At 39.8% G+C, this 17,969-nt stretch overlaps 2 long non-coding RNA genes across 2 annotated transcripts; both read left to right on the top strand.

Moving 5' to 3' along the window:
* The first annotated feature begins 1,677 nt into the window (after positions 1 to 1,677).
* LOC115152489 (uncharacterized) lies at positions 1,678 to 3,395 on the top strand. The gene is made up of 2 exons (XR_003867509.1): positions 1,678 to 2,177; positions 2,765 to 3,395. It is a non-coding gene; the product is annotated as an uncharacterized LOC115152489 (long non-coding RNA).
* A 6,893-nt stretch (positions 3,396 to 10,288) lies between these two features.
* Positions 10,289 to 13,220, top strand: LOC115152488 (uncharacterized). Its single transcript, XR_003867508.1, has 2 exons — positions 10,289 to 10,395; positions 12,413 to 13,220. It is a non-coding gene; the product is annotated as an uncharacterized LOC115152488 (long non-coding RNA).
* Positions 13,221 to 17,969: the final 4,749 nt, after the last annotated feature.

Consider the following 17,969-nt stretch of genomic DNA (forward strand, 5'->3'; position numbering starts at 1 on the left):
TTCTCTTTCTCTTTCTCCTCGTTCTAGTGTCTGCAGCAGTGGTCAGGTGTAGGGGTAGTATACAGGTGTAGGGGTAGTATACAGGTGTAGGGGTAGTATACAGGTGTAGGGGTAGTATACAGGTGTGTGTGAAGCATTTTGACATATTGTTTGGGACCACTTTTTTTGCTCTGTTTGAAGGCTGTCAACTTCTTGTCAGGAGGAGAATCACTTAGCATTTCAACTAATTTTCAAATGATAGGATGCCTATTTAAAAACACTTTTTCAACATTTCAAGATAGCAGTTAGTTCAGTTTGATCTTATTAAAGACAGCTGTATCATTTTTTTATTAATTTTGACATATTTTTTGGGACCACTTTTTTTGCTCTGTTTGAAGGCTGTCAGCTTCTTCTCAGGAGGAGAATCACTTAGCCTTTCAACTAATTTTCAAATTATAGGATGCCTATTTTAAAACACTTTCTCTACATTTCAAGATGGCAGTTAGTTAATTTTGAGCATGTCAAAGACATCTGCGACTTTATTTTATTAATTTTCAAAAAAAAATTTACCCACAGTCTCTGTCATTGAACTATGTTGAGCCGTGTGCCTGGTGATTGAACAGGTTACCAGGTGTGTTTTTGAATATAGTTCTTAATGGCTTCAGTGGTGTGCTGGGGTCCATTGCTTGCTAAGGGGGAACCTCCCACCCGGGTTCAGCCAACAGGGGGCGCACCCAACCCCTCTAGTAAAACTGAATGTCTCTCTCTCTCTCAGGCTATGAAAAAAGCCCCACCTCCTCTCGCTCAGCCATTCTAACAGTGGAAGCCAGGATCTGTGAGAAACTATGATAATAAACTGTGAACAATAATGAAGCCATGTTTGTCTGTGTGAGTGAGGATTTATTATTTAATTGTGTGATAACTTTAATTCTGTGATAACTTTATGTAATACATCCTCTGTTTCCTAACTGAATAAACATTTTAAGATAGCAGTTGGTTCAGTCTGATCATCTCATGTACTGTTGGAACTTTATTTTAATCCTTTTTCACTATTTGTATTTTTTTTATGACAAATTCCAGAGCCTCTGTATACATTTTTACACATTTTTCCCCCTCTCTCTACTTTGTACAATGACAGAGAAAGTGGGACTCTGTCGTTTTTTCTGACAAGTTCTCTCATTGATCTCAGGTTCAGCCACCAAGGGGGTCACCCACCCTCCAATGAAAACTTTCATAGGCTCTCTTTCACTCAGTAATCATGTAACAAGTCGACAGGCTCCCAGAGGCAGGGCAATCAAAGGCTCCAAGTCACTGAAGTGCCCATCAGCCCAGCCATTGTTATTATTCCTACCAGCCGTTCTACAGTCCCTGAAGCGTGTTGATTAGTAGGTTGGAACCCCGTTACAACGGACACTTTACAATGACGCAACAATCAGCGTTTGAGCTGGACACACTCATTTAGAACCCTCGTTTAGAACACTATTTTAGAACGCTCGTTTAGAACGCTCCTTTAGAACACTCATTTAAAACGGACAGTTACCAATGACGCAACAATCACCGTTTGAGCTGGACACTTTCAGAAACTATTTACACAAAACACACACACAGTCCTTACAAAGTTTATCTCCTGAATGTGAGCAGTTTATTTTTGGATGCAAATGGTTCAGATATTCACAGAAGTATATATATATATACATGTAAAAAAAAGTGGGATTACATAAAAACAGTTTGACTGGAGAATTTCTTTACATTTTTTATTGATTTATTTGCCAAGTATATTATTTATTCGATGACATCCACAAATGAATTGTGAGAGCCTATAATATAATTTCCCTCCAAAATGCAGCTTTGGAGCGAAATGCATAATAAATAGTCAAGGTGGCAGAGTCGGCTCTTTCAACAATGAGACCAACGTTGAGGAAGGTGGTCTTGATCGCGCTGTTGGGCCGGGACCAGCCCCGCCGAAAGCGCATAACTGTGTGGGTCCAGAGATGGTTAAAGTCCTGAAAGCAGGCAGGGGAGTTCCATCGTCTCATTCAAGAGCTTCGACTGTTTGGAGAGGAATTCCGACGTTACTTTCGTCTGGACCGAAGCCAGTTCGATCACCTGCTCCAGATGGTTGGAGCCAGGATCGCCCGGATGGATACCAACTACCGGGAGTCCATCAGCCCAGTCGAACACCTGGCGATTTGTCTCCGGTAAGCTACATTCTAGTACATTTTTAAAGCCTTTGATACCATAATTGATTGATATTTGATACATTGTTTTTATGTGCAACCTAGCTAGCTAAAGGGCTCTCTAGTTAATTGTCCCTATTTGACATCAGATGTACTTTTACAGAATGTTCATTAGGACTATAACTTTTCCCAAAGTTGGTTTAAAGTCATTTTTTAATTATGCAATGTTACCCAATTGAAAAGAAAATTGGGGTGCCTTCTGCTCTGATGAAGGTAGGCTAGTCTTCTCCAGGACCCCTTGTTGTTCAACACAGTTACAGTCATTCATTACATTCTTATTGGACTCACATACACTCTTAGAGAAAAAGGTTCCAAAACTGGCCTTCTGCTTTCCCCATAGGAGAACCATTTTTGGTTCCAGGTAGAACCCTTTGGGAAAAATGTTATACATGGAACCCAATAGGGTTCTACTTGGAAACAAAAAGGGATCTCCTGTGGGGAAAGCCAGAGAACCATTTGAAGTAGATAGTACCATTCTTTCTAAGAGTAGAGTTGGCCTGGGCTATAGTTTAATGATATAGTCATAGACTGAATTGTACTGTTTCAAGGCAGGTGCCAACAACGCCCCCAGACAGGCACTCCAGGTGAGGGAGAAGCTGACCACCTACTTCTCATCGCCAGCAGGTGAAGGTCCATGGCAGTATGCCGTGGAGTGAAACAGCTCTTTGAAGAGCCCAATAACACAAAGGTTATTTTAAGAACCATCCACCGTTGTCCATAAAATATCATTTTTTCCCCAGATGACTTTATGTATCATTGTCTCTCTTCATTTGGAAGCTATATTTAAGTGACATTTGGGAGTAAAGACCACACCTTAAAACCCCTTCCCTCTCTCATTAACGTCAGTATTATACACACCTGGCATGGTACATCAGGTGAGCAGGAGCACTAATTAAGGTTATAGGACATACAGTTAGTATGATAACTAAGGGAAAGGGTAACCTAGGGTCCATACAAATAGTACAGTTTAACACCATGTTCACTGGCCTGACAAAATACAGGTGGGAAAAAAATGAATTAGGAAGAGAATGTGTTTTTACTTTCATCTGGTCTTAGATCTGCGAAGGTGTAGGGAAGAAATGAGCAGATTAAGTCTAAATGAGATATTAATAAACAACTGACTATGAAAACATAATTTAATAAGTATTCAAGTACAGGAAAGAACATGACCGGTACGTGTAAAAAATGTTTAAAAAAATACAACTATTGAAAGAGGTGTGTGTGCGTGTAAACATTTAAAAAAGAGCATCTGTGAATTCTTCAGTGTATGAGTTTCAATTCTGTCAATTCGGAAATCTATGTAACACTAATAATGAATGCTATCCCGAGACTTTATAAACAAATGACTATGAATTGACTGAATTTAAACGGAACGGACGTGTGTGAAAAGAAAGGTACAATGAGGGAGGTCAAAAACAACAACCAGACAACTCCTCTCCTCTTCCTGTCCTTCCTGTGAGCTGGTCGGCTAAATGGACTCCATCTCTGGAAGGGAAGAGAGAAACAACAACCAGACAACTCCTCTCCTCTTCCTGTCCTTCCTGTGAGCTGGTCGGCTAAATGGACTCCATCTCTGGAAGGGAAGAGAAAAACAACAACCAGACGACTCCTCTCCTCTTCCTGTCCTTCCTGTGAGCTGGTCGGCTCAATGGACTCCATCTCTGGAAGGGAATAGAAAAACAACACATACAAGCTTAACATAAAAGAAAACCATAAAAGGTGAGATTTATGTTAACTAAATACTGCTTGTACAGTGTAGTTAGAGGCATAAATATTGGAACAGTGCAGTAAAGTTGGTAATACTTGCTGTTTACTCATGGAATTTGTATTTCAGAGATAAAGATGAATATGACAGGAAAATATTTAGACAGTAAACTGTTGTTTAGGGATATTTTCTAACCTAGAAACAACAGCTGTACATTTGCCTCATATTAATACTTTGATCTGAAATACCAATCAGCCTACATGAGTATACTGTAAAGAATGACCTACTTCACTGTCGCAACACTTATGACACTACCTGTGATGTGGAGAAGAAAAAAAACGTACCATTGAACTCGGCTTGGAAAAGCAGCTGATGCATTTTAACTTTGACTGCTGCTTTTCTTTGCTGAGGCAGCCTCTTCAGGGTTGGCACCAGGCTCATGGCAAAGAGGGTCTCTTCATCCTCCTTCCTGTGAGCATCAGGTTGGGCTGCATCCCTCTCCACGGCTTGGAGGAGCCTCTGCTGAAGTTGAGTGGATCTGGAACCTTCGATGACGCCTGGTGTGACGTTGTTCCTCTTCGTTTCTCTCTCTGTTTGTCTCCACGGCCACATCCTGTTCAACGAGGTCCTCAGTGGTCACTTCCGTGAGGTTCATAATAATCTCAGGTGGTCCTAGATCCAGAGGTGCTTCCTCCATTTCATCGTCTTCCATGGCTGCACCGATGGTGGTCATACTTGTGGATGATGTAGACATTGTAGAGGGTCTCGCTGCACCGGTGGAGGCGATGGTCGCAGTTGTAGGTGACATTGAGGGTCTTGATGCACCGGTGGGGACAACACTTGTGGATGATGTAGTAGAGGGTCTGGCTGTAAAATTGCCACTCGTTGCCCTAGGCACAATAAATGGATCCAGAAAAGAAAGAATGTGGCAGAAGCGCCAAGGCTGCTGGCCTGAAGCTGCTGACCCAGACCTCTTCTTCTCTTTCTCTGCCCTTCTCTCTCTCTGATACCTGTCCCTGAGTCCTCTCCACTTCCTCCTACAGTCTTCTTCTACATAGACATGATAAGCCAAACCATTACCTAGCATACCTATAGTTATTAGATAGCTATCATGGATATGTCACCTACTGTACACATAGACACACACACACGGTAATCTGACCAAATTATCAGGGGTACAGTAGTATCTACCATTTCTATGACTATTTATGACATACACACTCACTCTTTCAAACATGATTATTATCAGGGGTAGTAACTAGCATAATATATTTGACTTTCTTTCACACACACACACACACACACACACACACACACACACACACACACACACACACACACACACACACACACACACACACACACACACACCTCATTGGCTAGGTTAGCAAGCTAGGTTAGCTAGCTAGCTAACTAGCCACATCTAGCACGTGCTCACTACTAAACTGACCTGGCAATCCTACTATCGTGGACACTTGTCTCCAAGCAGCATTTTTTTGTGTTTATGTCCCTGTAGCTGTCAGCAGTTGTGTCAAAAAGACACGGTTTTGAGGATACTGCGAAAATGATTCTCTCCTCCATGTGTACAACCGCATGCGACCATCTGCAAAAGGTTCCTGCATCAGTATCGTTGCGTAGCTGCGCAAAATGTTACGTAGCAGTGATGCAACGACGCAGTCGGTGTGTTCGAAGCGTCAGTATAGTTGCCAAGCTGCGCAAAATGTTACGTAGCAGTGATGCAATCTCAGTCGGTGTGTTCGAAGCGTAAGTGACCCGTTATACAAAATAAGAATTGTTCTTATCAGCCTGACTAGGGCTGGGCGATATAAAAAATATATCGATATCTATTTTAAATGTGATATGAAATTAGACCATTTCGCATATATCGATATAGTTGAAATTTGCGCTTTGATCCTTGCTCCAAGCAAGCTGCAGGCCCGGAGCTCTCTGCGCTGCTCCCCGCGCCTCCTCTTTCATGCACAGAGGGCGGAGGGGCAGGAACAGACACTTCAACAAACATGGAGGAAGCAACAGCGTCTGCGGAGCGTTTTGACGAGGAATTGGTTAGTAAAAGAAAAAACATTGGCTCAGTCATTTGGAGATGGTTCGGATTCAAAGTATCAGATGAGCAACAAAATCACGTTATATGTAGGCAGTGCCATAAAAAAAAGTTCCAGCCAGGGGTGGAAGCACTACAAATCTTTTTCACCACCTAAAACAGTGGCACAAACTGCAATACGAAGAGTGTGTGAAACTGCGCGCTGCAGAAGCCCCAGCCGCAAGCCGTCGACAACCCGAAAAAGCTCCAGCCCCGAAACAAAGCTCATTGCAAACTTCATTTTCCCGCAGTGTGGTGCCTAATGAAAAGAAAATTGGCAAGTGGTGTACTATAACTAAAGCGGTGTCCTATCACATTGCTAAAGATATGGTCCCTGTTGCAACTGTGGAACAAGTCGGATTCAAAAAGCTACTGAAAACTATGGACCCGAGATATGAGCTTCCCAACTACTTTGCACGAGAAGCACTGCCACAAATGTCCACTGAAGTCAGGCAGAGCCTTGCTGACCGGCTCGCTAACGGGACCCATTTTGCGTTGACCAGCGATATGTGGTCGAGCAGGACATGTGAGCCTTACATGTTCACTTCATTCAACCGACTGGGGGGGATGAAAACAGCGTCGTGTCGTCTCCAAAACAAGTTATTTCCCCCCCAGGATCACACTGGTGAGCATATAGCTGAGGCCTTGCAGGACGCAAACTGGGAAACTCCGAGAAAAGCATCCGGTTGCTATAACAACCGACAACGGGGGCAACGTGGTCAAAGCGGTGGAGCTGAACGAGTGGCTGAGGATGCAGTGCTTCGGTCAGACTACACTTGGCTATTGGGGAGTGCAGTGTTTTAATTATTTTAATTATTTAATTATTGTACATTTTTTACATTTACATTTTAGTTATTTAGCAGAAGCTCTTATCCAGAGCAACTTACAGTAGTGAATGCATACATTTCATGCATTTTTTTTTTTTGTACTGGCCCCCCGTGGGAATTGAGCCACAGGGAAGGCCAACTTAGACAACAGTTAAAATAAAGAAAAAACATTGAATTTGTAGGTGTGTCCAAACAATTGACCGGTACTGAATATGCATTGTGGAGGAGAACTGATCCTAGATCTGTACAAAGGCATAACTGTCTGTGTTAAAAAGGCCCAGCTGGATTGAATTGAGCTATTTAAAATGACATATTTGAATGTGAAATGATTTATTCTGTTTGTCAATACAAGACAGGGTCTGTGGAGGCTTGGCCTATTAGTGGTAGATTTGGGGGAGAATTTGAGTTGGAATAGTGATAGATTTTTGGAGGGACCCTTGTCACTACAGCCAATCAGCGAGCAGCTTCCCTTCCCCCACACCGTAGGCAGTTCTGTTACTCACAACACTTCCCCTGCTTTCCTCAACAATGGAAAAGCCCACTGAACTAAAGCCTTGCCATTTCAGATCTTTTTTAAAAGATTGGGGAATTTTTTACAATTAGGAAATAATTTTTCATGTTTTACTCATACCTCAGCCAGCATTGTGAATGGTTAGGAAATAATATGTCATGTTTTACTCGTACCTCAGCCAGCATTGTGAATGGTTAGGAAATAATATGTCATGTTTTACTCGTACCTCAGCCAGCATTGTGAATGGTTAGGAAATAATATGTCATGTTTTACTCGTACCTCAGCCAGCATTGTGAATGGTTAGGAAATAATATGTCATGTTTTACTCGTACCTCAGCCAGCATTGTGAATGGTTAGGAAATAATATGTCATGTTTTACTCGTACCTCAGCCAGCATTGTGAATGGTTAGGAAATAATATGTAATGTTTTACTCGTACCTCAGCCAGCATTGTGAATGGTGTCTGATGCAGTGACATACTAGACCATGGCAGTAAATCTAATACTTAGGTGTTTTTAGTCATGCATGAAATGTCTGGGGTGGTTCTGTGGTTATAAGTTACTGACTTTGGAATACATTTCTGGCCATGCTGGCAGGGTCTGAATCAAAACCAATGTCCACCTGGTACACTGACAGGGTCTGAATCAAACCCAACGTCCACCTGGCACACTGGCAGGGTCTGAATCAAACCCAATGTCCACCTGGTACACTGACAGGGTCTGAATCAAACCCAATGTCCACCTGGTACACTGGCAGGGTCTGAATCAAACCCAATGTCCACCTGGTACACTGACAGGGTCTGAATCAACCCAATGTCCACCTGGTACACTGACAGGGTCTGAATCGACCCAATGTCCACCTGGTACACTGACAGGGTCTGAATCAAACCCAATGTTAAGGGGAGGGAAGATTGGTCAAGAGGGTGATGATTATTGTTGTTCTACTGCCTGATTGTTATGCAACAACACTGTTTACAAAAGCTTTGTTAAATCAGCACAACAGTTTTCAGCTGTGCTAACATAATTGCAAAAGGGTTTTCTAATGATCAATTAGCCTTTTAAAATGATAAACTTGGATTAGCTAACACAACGTGGCATTGGAACACAGGAGTGATGGTTGCTGATAATGGGCCTCTGTACGCCTATGTAGATATTCCATAAACAATCAGCTGTTTCCAGCTACAATAGTCATTTACAACATTAACAATGTCTACACTGTATTTCAGATGAATTTGATGTTATTTTAATGGACAAAAAAAGTGTTTTTTCTTTCAAAAACAAGAACATTTCTAAGTGACTCCAACCTTTTGAACGGTAGTGTTAATCATTTTAGAATAAGACTGTAATGTAACAAAATGTGGAAAAAGTGAAGGGGTCTGAATACTTTCCGAATGCACTGTATTGTTACACCATGTAGCAGCAGTATAGACCTAGTCCGTTCATTATATACATCTACATGATGTATTGTTACACCATGTAGCAGCAGTATAGACCTAGTCTGTTCATTATATACATCTACATGATGTATTGTTACACCATGTAGGAGCAGTATAGACCTAGTCTGTTCATTATATACATCTACATGATGTATTGTTACACCATGTAGGAGCAGTATAGACCTAGTCTGTTCATTATATACATCTACATGATGTATTGTTACACCATGTAGGAGCAGTATAGACCTAGTCTGTTTATTATATACATCTACATGATGTATTGTTACACCATGTAGGAGCAGTATAGACCTAGTCTGTTCATTATATACATCTACATGATGTATTGTTACACCATGTAGGAGCAGCATAGACCTAGTCTGTTCATTATATACATCTACATGATGTATTGTTACACCATGTAGCAGCAGTATAGACCTAGTCTGTTCATTATATACATCTACATGATGTATTGTTACACCATGTAGCAGCAGTATAGACCTAGTCTGTTCATTATATACATCTACATGATGTATTGTTACACCATGTAGGAGCAGTATAGACCTAGTCTGTTCATTATATACATCTACATGATGTATTGTTACACCATGTAGGAGCAGGATAGACCTAGTCTGTTCATTATATACATCTACATGATGTATTGTTACACCATGTAGGAGCAGTATAGACCTAGTCTGTTTATTATATACATCTACATGATGTATTGTTACACCATGTAGGAGCAGTATAGACCTACAGTAGCTGGCTACTTATTTATATGTTGTTTGACTGAATGAAACTGCCTTAAATGTGCTGTAGTAAAACATTATTTTTCTCACTAATCAATCACCACATTCCTGTCTTTGTATGTCTCAATAGTATTATTTAATTAAATCCATGTAAAATAATCTTTGTCTGTAAATAAAATGTGATCCTCAACTGCGTTTCCCTCCAGTCAGCAGACGGCGATGTGCGTCTTTCAGGCGATGCTGCAGCGTGACGTATAATCTAGTGGACGGTTCTTCATAAACAGCTCGTCAACCACCTCGGTAGCTTGCTAGCCAACATAGCCGAAAGATTCAAGCTATTTAGACGCTTTCGGTCTATATTAGCTACTGTGTTTTAGACACACTTCTGTCGTATCTACTTGTTAACCTATTTAATTTAATATTACGTTATTGTTTATTAGTCAGCTATAGTAGCTGGCTGGTTAAGTTAGCATTAGCCTAGTCGCTAATGATAGCTAGCTAGCTAACATCCCCGAACATGAGCTCCCTAAACTACTCCCCTCCTGTTAAAGAAGAGGAGGTCTGCTGGACGGAGAAAGAAGCTCTGGGGCTGAACATTGTCGTGAAAGAGGAGAAGGAAGAGGAGGATGTTACAGTAAAACAAGAAGTAGAGGGTGAGGCTGTTACAGTGAAAGAAGAAGAGAAAGACGTTTCAGTGAAAGAAGAGGAAGATGCGTTCAGAGTGAAAGAGGAGGAGGATGTTACAGTAAAAGAAGAGGAGGAAGAGAAAGAGGAGGATGTCGTTTTTGGAGTGAAGGAGGAGAAAGAGGGAGAGAACTGTCATATTGACAGAGGAGTCAGGAGATCTGATTACCATCAGTAAGTACTGTCTTAAAAAACGGGCTCTAACTGTCCAACTGTTTTGAACGAATGTGTTGTTTTAAAGCAGCATGCTACTGAAATTCTATACTTGAAAATGTTGTTCTGTACTATAGGAATTCATGTTATAATATAATGTTAAAGCTACATTTTAAAATGGGTGATTAAAGCACTGAATGCTGATTGGCTGAAAGCCGTGGTATATCAGGCCGTATACCATGAGTATGTCATGTATTTTTACTGTTCTAATTACGTTGGTAACATGTTTATAATAGCAATAAGACACCTCAGTGATAGATGGCCAATATACCACGGCTAAGTTCTGTATCCAGGTACTCTGTGTTGTGTTGTGCATAAGAACAGTCTTTAACCGTGCTATATTGGCCATAAGGACATGTGTTATGGGGAGACTGAACATATTAGCAAAAGGACAAGCGTTTTGGGGAGACTGAACATATTAGCAAAAGGACAAGCGTTTTGGGGAGACTGAACATATTAGCAAAAGGACAAGCGTTTTGGGAAGACTGAACATATTAGCAAAAGGACAAGCGTTTTGGGGAGACTGAACATATTAGCAAACGTTTGTAAGTCTACAAAAAAACTAAGAATTATCATTTAGAAAAGATAGTAATTATTACTTTAGAGATGAAGTGGGACACCAACAAAACGTTATTGACATTGGATCAAATGCAGCCTATAACATTGACTGAAATAGTAATATCTATTATTATAGAGCTCTGCTCAGCCTATAAACATGACATTATCTATTATTATAGAGCTCTGCTCAGCCTATAAACATGATCTATTATTATAGAGCTCTGCTCAGCCTATAAACATGACATTATCTATTATTATAGAGCTCTGCTCAGCCTATAAACATGACATTATCTATTATTATAGAGCTCTGCTCAGCCTAAAACATGACATTATCTATTATTATAGAGCTCTGTTCAGCCTATAAACATGACATTATCTATTATTATAGAGCTCTGCTCAGCCTATAAACATGACATTATCTATTATTATAGAGCTCTACTCAGCCTATAAACATGACATTATCTATTATTATAGAGCTCTGCTCAGCCTATAAACATGACATTATCTATTATTATAGAGCTCTGCTCAGCCTATAAACATGATCTATTATTATAGAGCTCTGTTCAGCCTGTAAACATGACATTATCTATTATTATAGAGCTCTGCTCAGCCTATAAACATGACATTATCTATTATTATAGAGCTCTGCTCAGCCTATAAACATGACATTATCTATTATTATAGAGCTCTGCTCAGCCTGTAAACATGACATTATCTATTATTATAGAGCTCTGTTCAGCCTATAAACATGACATTATCTATTATTATAGAGCTCTGCTCAGCCTGTAACATGACATTATCTATTATTATAGAGCTCTGCTCAGCCTATAAACATGACATTATCTATTATTATAGAGCTCTGCTCAGCCTATAAACATGACATTATCTATTATTATAGAGCTCTGCTCAGCCTATAAACATGATATTATCTATTATTATAGAGCTCTGTTCAGCCTATAAACATGACATTATCTATTATTATAGAGCTCTGCTCAGCCTATAAACATGACATTATCTATTATTATAGAGCTCTGCACATTCTGTAAACATGACATTATCTATTATTATAGAGCTCTGCTCAGCCTAAAACATGACATGATCTATTATTATAGAGCTCTGCTCAGCCTATAAACATGACATTATCTATTATTATAGAGCTCTGCTCAGCCTGTAAACATGACTTTATCTATCATTAGGACATCATGACATTCCCTGAGAGATTAGATTTGGAGCTCTACATCATTTGTTTTTAAATCTCATCGTCACCAAGTTTATTTTTAATGATGTAATGTTGTGAAAACTGACCTCAGGGTATTGAGGGATCTAGTCTAGATTAAACCTCATAGGAAACCAATTTTATTGAATGGAGGTTTAATTCAGGACTCTCTGTTTAACTAAATAATCTGTTTGTCTTTTGCAGGAGAGAGACCAGACTCTGACAGCGGGAAGAGTTCCTCAGAGGAAACAGACCCAGCGACGCCTAACCAACACCACTGCTCCCACTGTGGAAAGAGTTTTAGGTGGTTTGGGAGCCTGAAAATGCACGAGAGAACACATACAGGAGAAAAGCCCTACCACTGTTCCCACTGTGGGAAGAACTTTACTCAGTTAGGAGCCCTGGTTGGGCATGAGAGAACACACACGGGAGAGAAGCCTTATCACTGTTCCCACTGTGGAAAGAGTTTTAGGTGGTTATGGGTCCTGAAAAAGCATGAGAGAATACATACTGGAGAGAAGCCTTATCACTGTTCTCACTGTGGAAAGAGTTTCAGGTGGTTAGTGAGCCTGAAAACGCATGAGAGAATACACACAGGAGAAAAGCCTTTCCAATGTTCCCAGTGTGAAAAGAGTTTTAGGTGGTCAGGGAGTCTGCAAAAGCATGTGAGAAAACACACAGGAGAAAAGCCTTTCCAACATACTAATACACAGGAGGAGAAGACATACCACTGCTCTCATTGTGAAAAGACATTTTCCCAGTCAGAGGACCTGAAATCACACGAGAGAATAGAGAGGCTGTGTTCTGACTTATGTTTCTGACTGAGAATTTGTCCAAGGCCAGGATTCATAGGGCCAGGGTGTCCGCTATGGACGCCTGGAAAAAATCAGCAGAGGACATTTCTGAACGTTTTTCCAACAGACCTGTACATCCATGAATGGATCTCTATAATGTGTAACTATTTCTGATGTATGTGTTGTGATGTATTGTTTAATAGATGTACTATGTTAGGAATATTTATCTGTGGTTTAATTTCAACAGATTTTACTGATGCTTTTAGATTGCTGTGTGGGGGGAGTTTTATATATGCAGTGCCTTCAGAAAGTATTCACATCCCTTGACTTGTCCCACATTTCATTGTGTTACAGCCTAAATGTAAAAATTATTTGTATTTATTTTTATTTCACCTTTATTTAACCAGGTGGGCTAGTTGATAACAAGTCCTCATTTGCAACTGCGACCTGGCCAAGATAAAGCAAAGCAGTTCGACACATACAACAACACAGAGTTACACATGGAATAAACAAACATACAATCAATTATACAGTAGAAAAATCTATATACAGCATGTGTAAATGAGGTAGGATAAGAGAGGTTAGGCAATAAATAGGCCATAGTGGTGAAGTAATTACAATATAGCAATTAAACATTGGAATGGCAGGATGTGCAGAAGATGAATGTGCAAGTAGAGATACTGGGGTTAAATGGATTCAATACCCCATCATGTCAAAGTGGAATTATGTTTTTGGAAATGTTTACACATTTAATTAAAAGCCTAAATAATTTCAAGAGTAAAGATTTTACTTAACAAGTCACATAAGTTGCATGGACTCACTGTGTGCAATAATAGTGTTTAACATGATTTTTGAATGAATACCTCATCTCTGTACCCCACACATACAATTATCTGTAATGTCCCTCAGTCGAGCAGTGAATTTCAAACACAGATTCAACCACAAAGACCAGGAAGGTTTTCCAACGCCTCGCAAAGAAGGGCATGTATTGGTGGATGGGTAAAAAAAAAGCAGACATTGAATATCCCTTTGAGCATGGTGAAGTTATTAATTACACTTTAGATGGTGTATCAATATACCCAGTCACTAACTCAGTTGCTGGAGAGGAAGGAAACCGCTCAGAGATTTCACCATGAGGCCAATGGTGACTTTAAAATAGTTACAGTGTTTAATGGTTGTGATATGAGAACTGCGGATGGATCAACAACATTGTAGGTACTCCACAGTACTAACCTAAATGACAGAGTGAAAAGAAGGAAGCATTCCCAGTCAGAGGACCTGAAATCACATGAGAGAATAGAGAGGCTGTTGGCACTAAAGTAATACTGCAAAAGAATGTGGCAAAGAAATGAACTTTATATCCTGAATACAAAGCGTTATGTTTGGGGCAAATCCAACACATCCCTGAGTACCACTCTTCATATTTTCAAGCATGGTGGTGGCTGCATCATGTTATGGGTATGCTTGTCATTGGCGTCACTAGAGGCGCCACTACAGTCCCTGGTTCTAATCCAGGCTGTATCACAACCGGCTGTGATCGGAAGTCCCATAGCGCACAATTGGCCCAGCGTCGTCCAAGTTAGGGGAGGGTTTGGCCGGCCGGGACGTCCTTGTCCCATCGCGCTCTAGCGACTCCTTGTGGCGGTCAGCATGCACGCTGACTTCGGTCGCCAGCTGGACGGTGTTTCCTCCGACACATTGGTGTGGCTGGCTTCCAGGTTGGCAGGGTCGTGTTTCAGAGGACACATGGAACTCGACCTTCGCCTCTCCCCCGAGTCCGTAGGGGAGTTGCAATTGGATATCATGAAATTGGTGAGAAAAAGGGGTAAAGGTACAACAACAACAACATATATATAATACACTGGTACTGAAATTAGATTTATATATATATACACTGGTACTGAAATTAGATTTATATATATAATACACTGGTACTGAAATTAGATTTATATATATAATACACTGGTACTGAAATTAGATTTATATATAATACACTGGTACTGAAATTAGATTTATATATATAATACACTGGTACTGAAATTAGATTTATATATATAATACACTGGTACTGAAATTAGATTTATATATATATACACTGGTACTGAAATTAGATTTATATATATATACACTGGTACTGAAATTAGATTTATATATATAATACACTGGTACTGAAATTAGATTTATATATATAATACACTGGTACTGAAATTAGATTTATATATATAATACACTGGTACTGAAATTAGATTTATATATATAATACACTGGTACTGAAATTAGATTTATATATATATACACTGGTACTGAAATTAGATTTATATATATATATATATACACTGGTACTGAAATTAGATTTATATATATATATACACTGGTACTGAAATTAGATTATATATATATACACTGGTACTGAAATTAGATTATATATATATACACTGGTACTGAAATTAGATTTATATATATATATACACTGGTACTGAAATTAGATTTATATATATAATACACTGGTACTGAAATTAGATTTATATATATAATACACTGGTACTGAAATTAGATTTATATATATATACACTGGTACTGAAATTAGATTTATATATATAATACACTGGTACTGAAATTAGATTTATATATATAATACACTGGTACTGAAATTAGATTTATATATAAAATACACTGGTACTGAAATTAGATTTATATATATATACACTGGTACTGAAATTAGATTTATATATATAATACACTGGTACTGAAATTAGATTTATATATATAATACACTGGTACTGAAATTAGATTTATATATATAATACACTGGTACTGAAATTAGATTTATATATATATACACTGGTACTGAAATTAGATTTATATATATAAACACTGGTACTGAAATTAGATTTATATATATAATACACTGGTACTGAAATAAGATTTTTCGATGACCTGGCAGATGTGTAAAACCATGTAAACACCTGCAAGACTTCGGTTAGAAGTGAATCACCTGCCTGGACATCCTAAGAAGCACCAGAGACCTGCATTTTGAAGTGGGTTTAATAATACTTGTGAAAACTGACTTCAGGTGATTGAGGGATCTAATCTAGATTAAACATCATAGGAAGTTTTATCATGTGGAGGTTTCATTCAGGTATCTGTTTAATTAATTAAATAATCTGTTTGTCTTTGACAGGAGAGAGACCAGACTCTCCTTCTGACAGCAGGAAGAGTCCTTCAGAGGAACCAGACCCTGAGACGTTCAAACCAGCAGGACGACATCACTGCTCCCAGTGTGGAAAGAGTTTTACTCAGTTAGGGAGCCTGAGAACACATAAGAGAATACACACTGGAGAGAAGCCTTACACCTGCTCCTTGTGCGGAAAGAGTTTTAGGTGGTTAGGGAGCGTGGAAAGGCATGAGAGGACACACACAGGAGAAAAGCCTTTCCAATGTTCCCATTGTGGAAAGAGTTGCACCCAGTTAGGGAGCCTGAAGGAGCATGAGAGAATACACACAGGAGAAAAGCCTTACCACTGCTCCCACTGTGGAAAGAGATTTACCCGGTTAAGGTACCTGAAAGAGCATGAAAGAATACATACACATACACAGGAGAAGAAGACATACCACTGCTCTCATTGTGGAAAGACATTTTCCCAGTCAGAGGACCTGAAATCACATGAGAGAATAGAGAGGCTGTGTTCTGACTTGTGTTTTTGACTGAGAATTTGTGATTTTGTTTGGACTGTCAGACGTGAGTTCACTTTGTGTAATGTTAGTGCACTATTTTTTATTGCGATTAATCCATTGTCTGGAAGGGTTAAAAATACACTGAAAACATCCAAAATACATCCTGTGTTAAAATCTACAATGCCATGTAAAAACAAGATGCCATTGAGGTTAAATAAAGTGTGCTTTACCAATGGAACATATTTTGACACGTCCACTGTGGGGCTCTGCAGAGTCATAATATCCATAACAACTACAGGTCAAACAGGGAAATGGTTCACATCGTTTTTCCACCATTCATTTTCCCCATAGGGCTGTGTTTTGTTTAGGCTCACCGTGGTGTGACGTTTTGATAACCATGTAAATCTCTCTAGGACAAGGTGACTGAGGACACACAGTGTGTTGTGAATTTATTGTAATGTTTTTAAAATGGTATGACTGCTTTTATTTTAGCTGGACCCCAGGAAGAGTAGCTGCTGCCTTGGCAGGAACTAATGGGGATCCATAATAAACCCCAGGAAGAATAGCTGCTGCCTTGGCAGGAACTAATGGGGATCAATAATAAACCCCAGGAAGAGTAGCTGCTGCCTTGGCAGGAACTAATGGGGATCCATAATAAACCCCAGTAAGAGTAGAAGAGTAGCTGCTGCCTATATTTGTCTCTCTTTACTCTCGGATTCTAAAATGCTAATTAGCGTCAAAGTAGACGACATGCAAGACTACAAATACCTGCAAGCTCGTGCATGTCATCTCTAGCTGACACCTTTCACAGAACAGTTCACTGAATTGTCCATTGAAATAAATGTTGACAATTTAATCATTGCTACATTAAGGCCTGATTGGTGGAGTGCTGCAGAGATGGTTGTCCTTCTAGAAGGTTCTCCCATCTCCACAGAGGAACTCTGGAGCTCTGTCAGAGTGAACATCGGGTTCTTGTTCACCTCCCTGACCAAGGCCCTTCTCCCCCGATTTCTCAGTTTGGCCGGGCGGCCAGCTCTAGGAAGAGTCTTGGTGGTTCCAAACTTCTTCCATTTAAGAATGATGGAGGCCTCTTTGTTCTTGGGGACCTTCAATGCTGCAGACATTTTTTGGAACCCTTCCCCAGATCTGTGCCTTGACACAATCCTGTCTCAGAGCTCTATGGACAATTCCTTTGGACCTCATGGCTTGGTTTTTGCTCTGACATGCACTGTCAACTGTGGGACCTTACATAGACAGATGTGTGCCTTTCAAATCATGTCCAATCAATTGCA

The sequence above is a fragment of the Salmo trutta genome, chromosome 17, assembly GCF_901001165.1.
Source record: "Salmo trutta chromosome 17, fSalTru1.1, whole genome shotgun sequence".
In the NCBI taxonomy this organism is placed as follows: Eukaryota; Metazoa; Chordata; class Actinopteri; order Salmoniformes; family Salmonidae; genus Salmo; species Salmo trutta.